Raw genomic sequence first — 6,471 nt, 5'->3', positions numbered from 1 at the left:
TTGGTTTGTCAATAATAAAGCATGTTACTTTACAAAAAATTGTTGCTCATGACTTTCAGTAAGATCCTCATAGCTTAGCTGCTCTTGATATTATTTTACTTTTAAGTGTACAAAGATTTGCGAAGTAGGCCCTGCTTCCGGCTTGTATCCTTTCTTTAACCCAATTATCATTTCTATTGCCATTATTGATCATATTTCCTAAATATTTAAAATTGCTCACTCCTGTAAATAATTTATGTTCTACCTTTAAATCTTGTGGTTTCCTTCTACTTTCTGATGTCGACATAATCATATATTTTGTTTTTCTCTCATTTACTTCTAATCCTATCTTTCTTGCTTTTTCTTCCATTTGTTATATATCTCGATTATCTTTTCTTTTGATCTACCTATTATGACAGTGTCATCCACATATGCACATATTTGGCTTGATTTTATATAAATTGTTCCTCTTTGATCAATGCTCTTTATTACACTGTGTAATGCCACTATGAATAGTACTGCTAATAAACCATCCCCTTGCTTGACTCCAGCATTAAATTCAAAATTTTCACTTAGTTTATTATTTATTTTAACTTTTGCTTGTGTAATATTCATTGTAATTCGAGTTAGCCTAATTAATTTATCTAGTTAACTTCATTCCTAGGTGATATGTTGGGTTTTTGGACTTTATCCATCGTCCTGGTTTTTAAGATAACAAAGTGGTTCAGTGGTTGAGGCTAGCTCTTTCTAAGGGACCCAACTGAATAGGTGTTTTCCTTCATCTGAGGACGGAAACAGATCCAGTTTCCGAAACGTCGTGTTTTTATTTGTTATCTTAAAAACCAGGACGATGGATAAAGTCCAAAAACCCAACATATCAGTGTGTTATACACCATCGTCAGAATCCTGTAGTAACTACTTCATTCCTAGGTGTATATTTTTGTGTGGAAATGTTGTGCTTTTTATTTTCAATCCATATCTGGTAGCAAATTGTCCTAATAAGTTACCATTTTCATTACTGATATCGTGTATTGTGTATTTTCCTGCCGCTTTCTTTTGATACTCTTCTTTCCCTATCCTTGCATTGAAGTCTCCCATTATTATTACTAAATTTTATGTTTGGTTTCCTCTAAACATTCATAGAACTCTCCTTTCTCTCTTTCATCTTTTTCTTCCGTTGGGGCACATATTGATATCATTGTAATATTTCTATATCTCCCTTTCATTCTTAACTTACAGATTCTATCATTAATTGTTTCATATTCCAGCATGTTTTCATTTATTTTTCGTGCTATCAAAAACTCTGTTCCAGACTGTCCTGTTCTTTCTTGTAATACACTATATATTATAGTAAATTCTGGTTTACCTATTCTGCAGGTTCCTTGCCATCGTATTTCCTGCAAAGCCATAATGTCAATTTTGTAGTGTATCGTTTCTTGGGCTACTTCCTGCATCTTTCTGGGTTGCAATATTGTGTGTGCGTTCCAAGTTGCCATCACAATAACACTGTTCTTTGTCCTTTGCTTAGTCCATTTCCTATATGTTGCATTTATCCGAGGCTGGTTGTTAAGTTTTCTGAACAAAATTCTTTTTACAGAATGAGTTTGTTAGTCTCAAACCCAACCCCCCAACCTGGAGGACCAGGGTATCTCTCTTATTCTGGACTCTACCCTTTGACCTTTCCAGCATGGTTGACCCTACCGGTAGTTAAACTACCGCCAGCATAGCTCTCCAGGTCACAGAGTCACCAAGCCCCACTATCACGACAAGGTGGAGACACCTATGGGGGGAGTGTTATAGCTCAGAAGTCCAAAATATGAAGATCTGCTCTTAAAAACTTCACATCTTCCATCTAGTTATCTCATATGCATTATTGTTCAGTATCAGTGATCCCAAGTCAGTAATCTCCATTTCAGAATTCAAATCCACTGTTCCCCTGATAAATCTTAAATAGGGATTTCACAGAACTTAACTTGTTGTCCATTTGATAGCTCTGGATTTAAACAACTTTGAAAGTTTGTACTGTAATGGATCTTGAGACAAAGAAAGAGGCTGTCTAGGAGTAAATACTGCGACACATTAACAGTACATATGGCACTGGTTGGCCTCAGTATGGGTCTTTGTGATCGATATCCCGCAATGACAAACTATTTTGTGCTCAGAGTTTAACAGCATTGAATATTACTGTCTTCAGAAATGTGATGCCATATAGTCTGGTAGATATTTACCAACATTTTTAAGGAACCCGCTGCCTCCATTCTCAGGGTTGGAAAATAAGCCATTTGGGAAAAAATGGTCAGTGTTAATGGGGCAAGGAGAGGGAGTGGAACTAAGCATGAACCACTGTGCAGAAAATTAAATCCTGATGCGCTAAAATGGGGCCACACTTGTAGGCAGAAAGAAGCCAAGAGGAGCTGTGTATACTGAATGGGAACCAGAGGAAGATGCCAAGAGTGAACCACTGTAAACTAAATTGGATCCTTTGGCCCTAAAATTGCTGTACAGTGTATCCCATGCCCATTAGTTCACTCCTACCTTGAAGATGGAGGCAACAGATTCTACAAAAATGTTTCAAATATATACCACGTTCTCACTCCCAGAAGGCAATAATCTCCGTAGTTACCACCATTGAAACCTGTGGCTTACATGTAACATTTTTGGTTTGCAGCTGAATAAGAACGTTATTTTCATCCATGCTTTTAATTTATTTAACTTTAGAAAGACTCACACTGTGCCTACAACAAATGGGAGTTCTCACAAATTGTTAATTATAATAGTAAATTGTGTAAATTTGTATTAGTCAGGTTTTACTTGTTGTGTGTACATAATGTATAAATAATATGGATGATTTGGTGTATCTCTGGTGTTGAAATTCATACACATATCAGTACTGTAAACATACAAATATTAATTAAATGTGCATATCATTATTGCCCGGTATTTGTTATTTGGTAGTAGGATTATAAAGTTTTCTCTACCCTGCATGATACTTTTTTTTAATTCGCTTAGTGGGGGGTGGAGTCCAACTGGGTCCACTCGGCATGGCGGCCACTGATTGGCCTATTGTAGCTTGCCCCGGATGATTATGATGGAGAATTTTGTGGAATGAAGATTGGCAGGGGAAACCGAAGTACTCTGAGGAAACCCGCCCCAGCGCCATTTGACCAGACCCGGGATTGAACCCGGGCTCCCAAGGTGGGAAGCCCGTGACTAACCACTTGAGCTATGGCGTGGCCCTGCATGATACTTACTGTGAGGTGAAAGAGAGAAAAGCTGCTTCGATCTGTACATTTTCACCATGATTTGTTTATGTATACTTTCTTCAAAGAACTAGAAAAGATGTCAAGGAAGTAGCTGTGGCCTAATTTTAAGTTTACTTTCCCAGCATTTATATGGAGGGACTGAGGATGAGTATGAAAAAGATCAGTGAGGATAATTTGTGTGCTGGCTGAGATTGAAACTGTGCACCTCCCAAGCAAAAGGAGGGAGTGTTTAACATTTCAGCCAACTTTCATCATGTGTCTGGTCACGTATCTGTTGCACTTGCCAGAGGTATAATTTCTGTTATCTTTTCAGCTCTCCTATCCAGAAATGAAATGTCTGGTCAGCAGTGGGAAATTATTTTTAGTTTTGACCTGGATAGGGGCTTTTCTGAAGTCACAAAAATAGTTCTGTAATTGGATGGATACATTTTGACACCTAGGTCTGCTTGTTACTGCCCGACAGTGAGTCATGTGTGCAAGCAAAAGGGCACTTTCGAGATCTGACATTCTCATAGCAATGGATATGAAGATTGTTTTCTTGGATGTGACCATAGTAGTCTGGAGTATACTGAGCTTCTTATCTTCATCTAAAAGGTAAGTACCCTGAAGGTGGAGGCAGCAGGTTCATAGAAAACACTGGTAACTTTGCACCAGACTTCGCAGCATCGTCACCTTTGAGAGTATGTCTAATGAGCTAAGGTTGTTTTTCTCATCAGTATCACTCTGTTGTAGCTAAACCATTAAAAAGGAATCATCATCAGTAATCTGTCAAGACGACAGGTCCCCACAGTCTCTTCCAAAACAATTCCTCCATTTAATGCGATCTACAAGATCCAGAAGAAAAGAATTCTGTGTACTACATTATGGTATGAATTTGTTATTTATGCTAGGTAAAACTGATTTACAGAAATCTGCGCTCCAGACATTGTTATTTAGTGAACAAGTTGCTGAGACAAAATCTTTTGTACAGCCTATGATACTCACGAATAGGGTGAGCTCGCACTTTATGACAACTTTAAATACGCGAATCTTAGAAAAAAAAAGGGGGCAAAAATCACGCATCTCAAGACTTGTCATGAATTATGCAAGGTCTTCAGGATTGTATCCTCACATATAAATACAACCGCACTATACAAGTGTTATGGCACATTCTGTTGACTGTGCCTTAGTAACATACGTCTCGTTTATGCAAGCCACAATCATGAACTCTACAGACATTAAAATAGGACCGTAGATTCAGTCCATAAAATAACATGATCTGTGTCTACCTAGCACATCTCATCGAAGCAGTATTATATATTTTCAAGCTGCTCAGTATTTACAAATTTTGAACTAAATTCTGAGAATAAAATGTGTTCACAGGGGCCTTCAACCGTCCCTTTCCTAAGCCAGACAAGATCCATTTTAACATAACTCTGGCATCTTGGATTTTCTGAGTGGTCTCTTTCAGGTTCTTCTACCAAAACTTCGCATGCATTTTCTCCACCATGTCCCACCCAGAGCTCATCTTTTATTTGATCATCCTAGGGAANAGGAAAAAACCTACCCCTGTAACAGGCCGTGAAGGCCCATAGGATTGTGAGATGTTGAGGGTCCCACATTATCTAGACAATTGGCTCAAAGATGGCAGTAAGGTTGTCAGCCTTACGTGCCGGCCTCACTTTACTCCCCAGAAAAATTATTTAATTCCTGGTACTCATTTCTGATAGAGGTTGAGTCAACTCCGGGGCAATAGTGCAGCCACAAGGATTAGGTCAATTCAAATCCAATGACCCCATCGGGACTTGAACCTGTGACCTTCCGGCTTGTAGCATAGTGCCCCAATAATATTTGGTAACAATTACAAAGCTCATTACGTTACTTCATCCCTCTCAGGACCCTCAATCTACATATAATCCTAGGAGCTAAAATCTATCAGGCAGTTTTTGAACATTTCCGTATTCCGTATTGAGGGGGTGGTTTTCCCCATGCACTTAGACCGGTTACTGGTCCACTGTGCGTCCCCCTTTAATTTCTACTGTCTCCATACCCTACCGGTACTGGTGCTTACTATCAGTCCCTTTCTGCCAGCGAGGTTCCAACCTCTTACTGGCAGTGGTATCTAATAGTTAGTCCCTTTCTGTCAGCAAGGTTGTCCCTCCTCTGGCAGGGGTAGTTTTTGAACACAGACAACCCTCTGTAATATATCAGAAAATGTCGGTAAAACGTTGCCAGGTGTGCTGGGCAGGGAAATGTTGCTCAGACTTCCAGAGTTCAAATGGCTGGGAAATGCTGACTAGTAAGTGTGCTGATATATGAAGCATAATTAACATTAAATGCAAACTTGGGCCACGCCATAGCTCAAGCGGTTAGTCGCTGGGGTGGGTTTTCTCAGAGTACTTCGGTTTCCCCTGCCAATCTTCATTCCACCAAATTCTCCATTATCAGAATCACCCGGGGCAGGCTACAATAGGCCAATCAATGGTTGCCATGCCAAGCGGACCCAGTTGGACTCCACCCCCCACTAAGCGAATAAAAAAAACGCAAACTTTGTTTCTCAGTACCTATCCCAAACATTTGGTCAGCACCAATTATCTCGTCACTTCCAATAGATCACAATATATCAAAAAGATGTCTAGCTTCTGAACTGAACCCAAGACTACTCCCAATCTGTAAAAAAGGTAAAGACGTTCAGGCTCCCATATTTTCTAGACAATCGGCTCACAGATGGCTGGCTGCCCTTTACCCCCAGGAAGATTCCTGGTACTCATTTCTGTTAGAGGCTCAGTTCACCTGTACCTTAAGTTATTAAATGCTTGGTTTAACAGGTAACAGCATAAATGCCAACACAGAAAAAATCAGGAAGTAAAATGGGAAGAAATAATTTAACAGATCCAGCTAACAGCAGTGAAGTCATGCATAAATCATTGCCTGAGTAATGGAATATTCTGTCTCCAGTTTTGTGTGAAAACGAGATAATGCACTTTTGATTCTCAGTGTTGTGTTGTGCTCTCCACAAACTTCCATAGGTTTATCTCACTTGCAACTGAGATTCCAGAATGTTCCACTCTTAGTCACATTTAAAATGCAGCCAATTCTGTAACTTCAAACCCAGTTTCCCAAAAATTGGTGGTGTTGGACACAATACTAAGGTGAAGTATCTTGCATGTCTCAATGTCCTTTCATTTTCAATTTTCCGATCTTCATACTGAAATGGATCAAGCATTATATGCAAAGCCGCATTAGCCAA

Source organism: Cryptotermes secundus, unplaced genomic scaffold, assembly GCF_002891405.2.
Source record: "Cryptotermes secundus unplaced genomic scaffold, Csec_1.0 scaffold15, whole genome shotgun sequence".
Classification (NCBI taxonomy): Eukaryota; Metazoa; Arthropoda; class Insecta; order Blattodea; family Kalotermitidae; genus Cryptotermes; species Cryptotermes secundus.
This window is presented reverse-complemented; position numbering follows the sequence as displayed.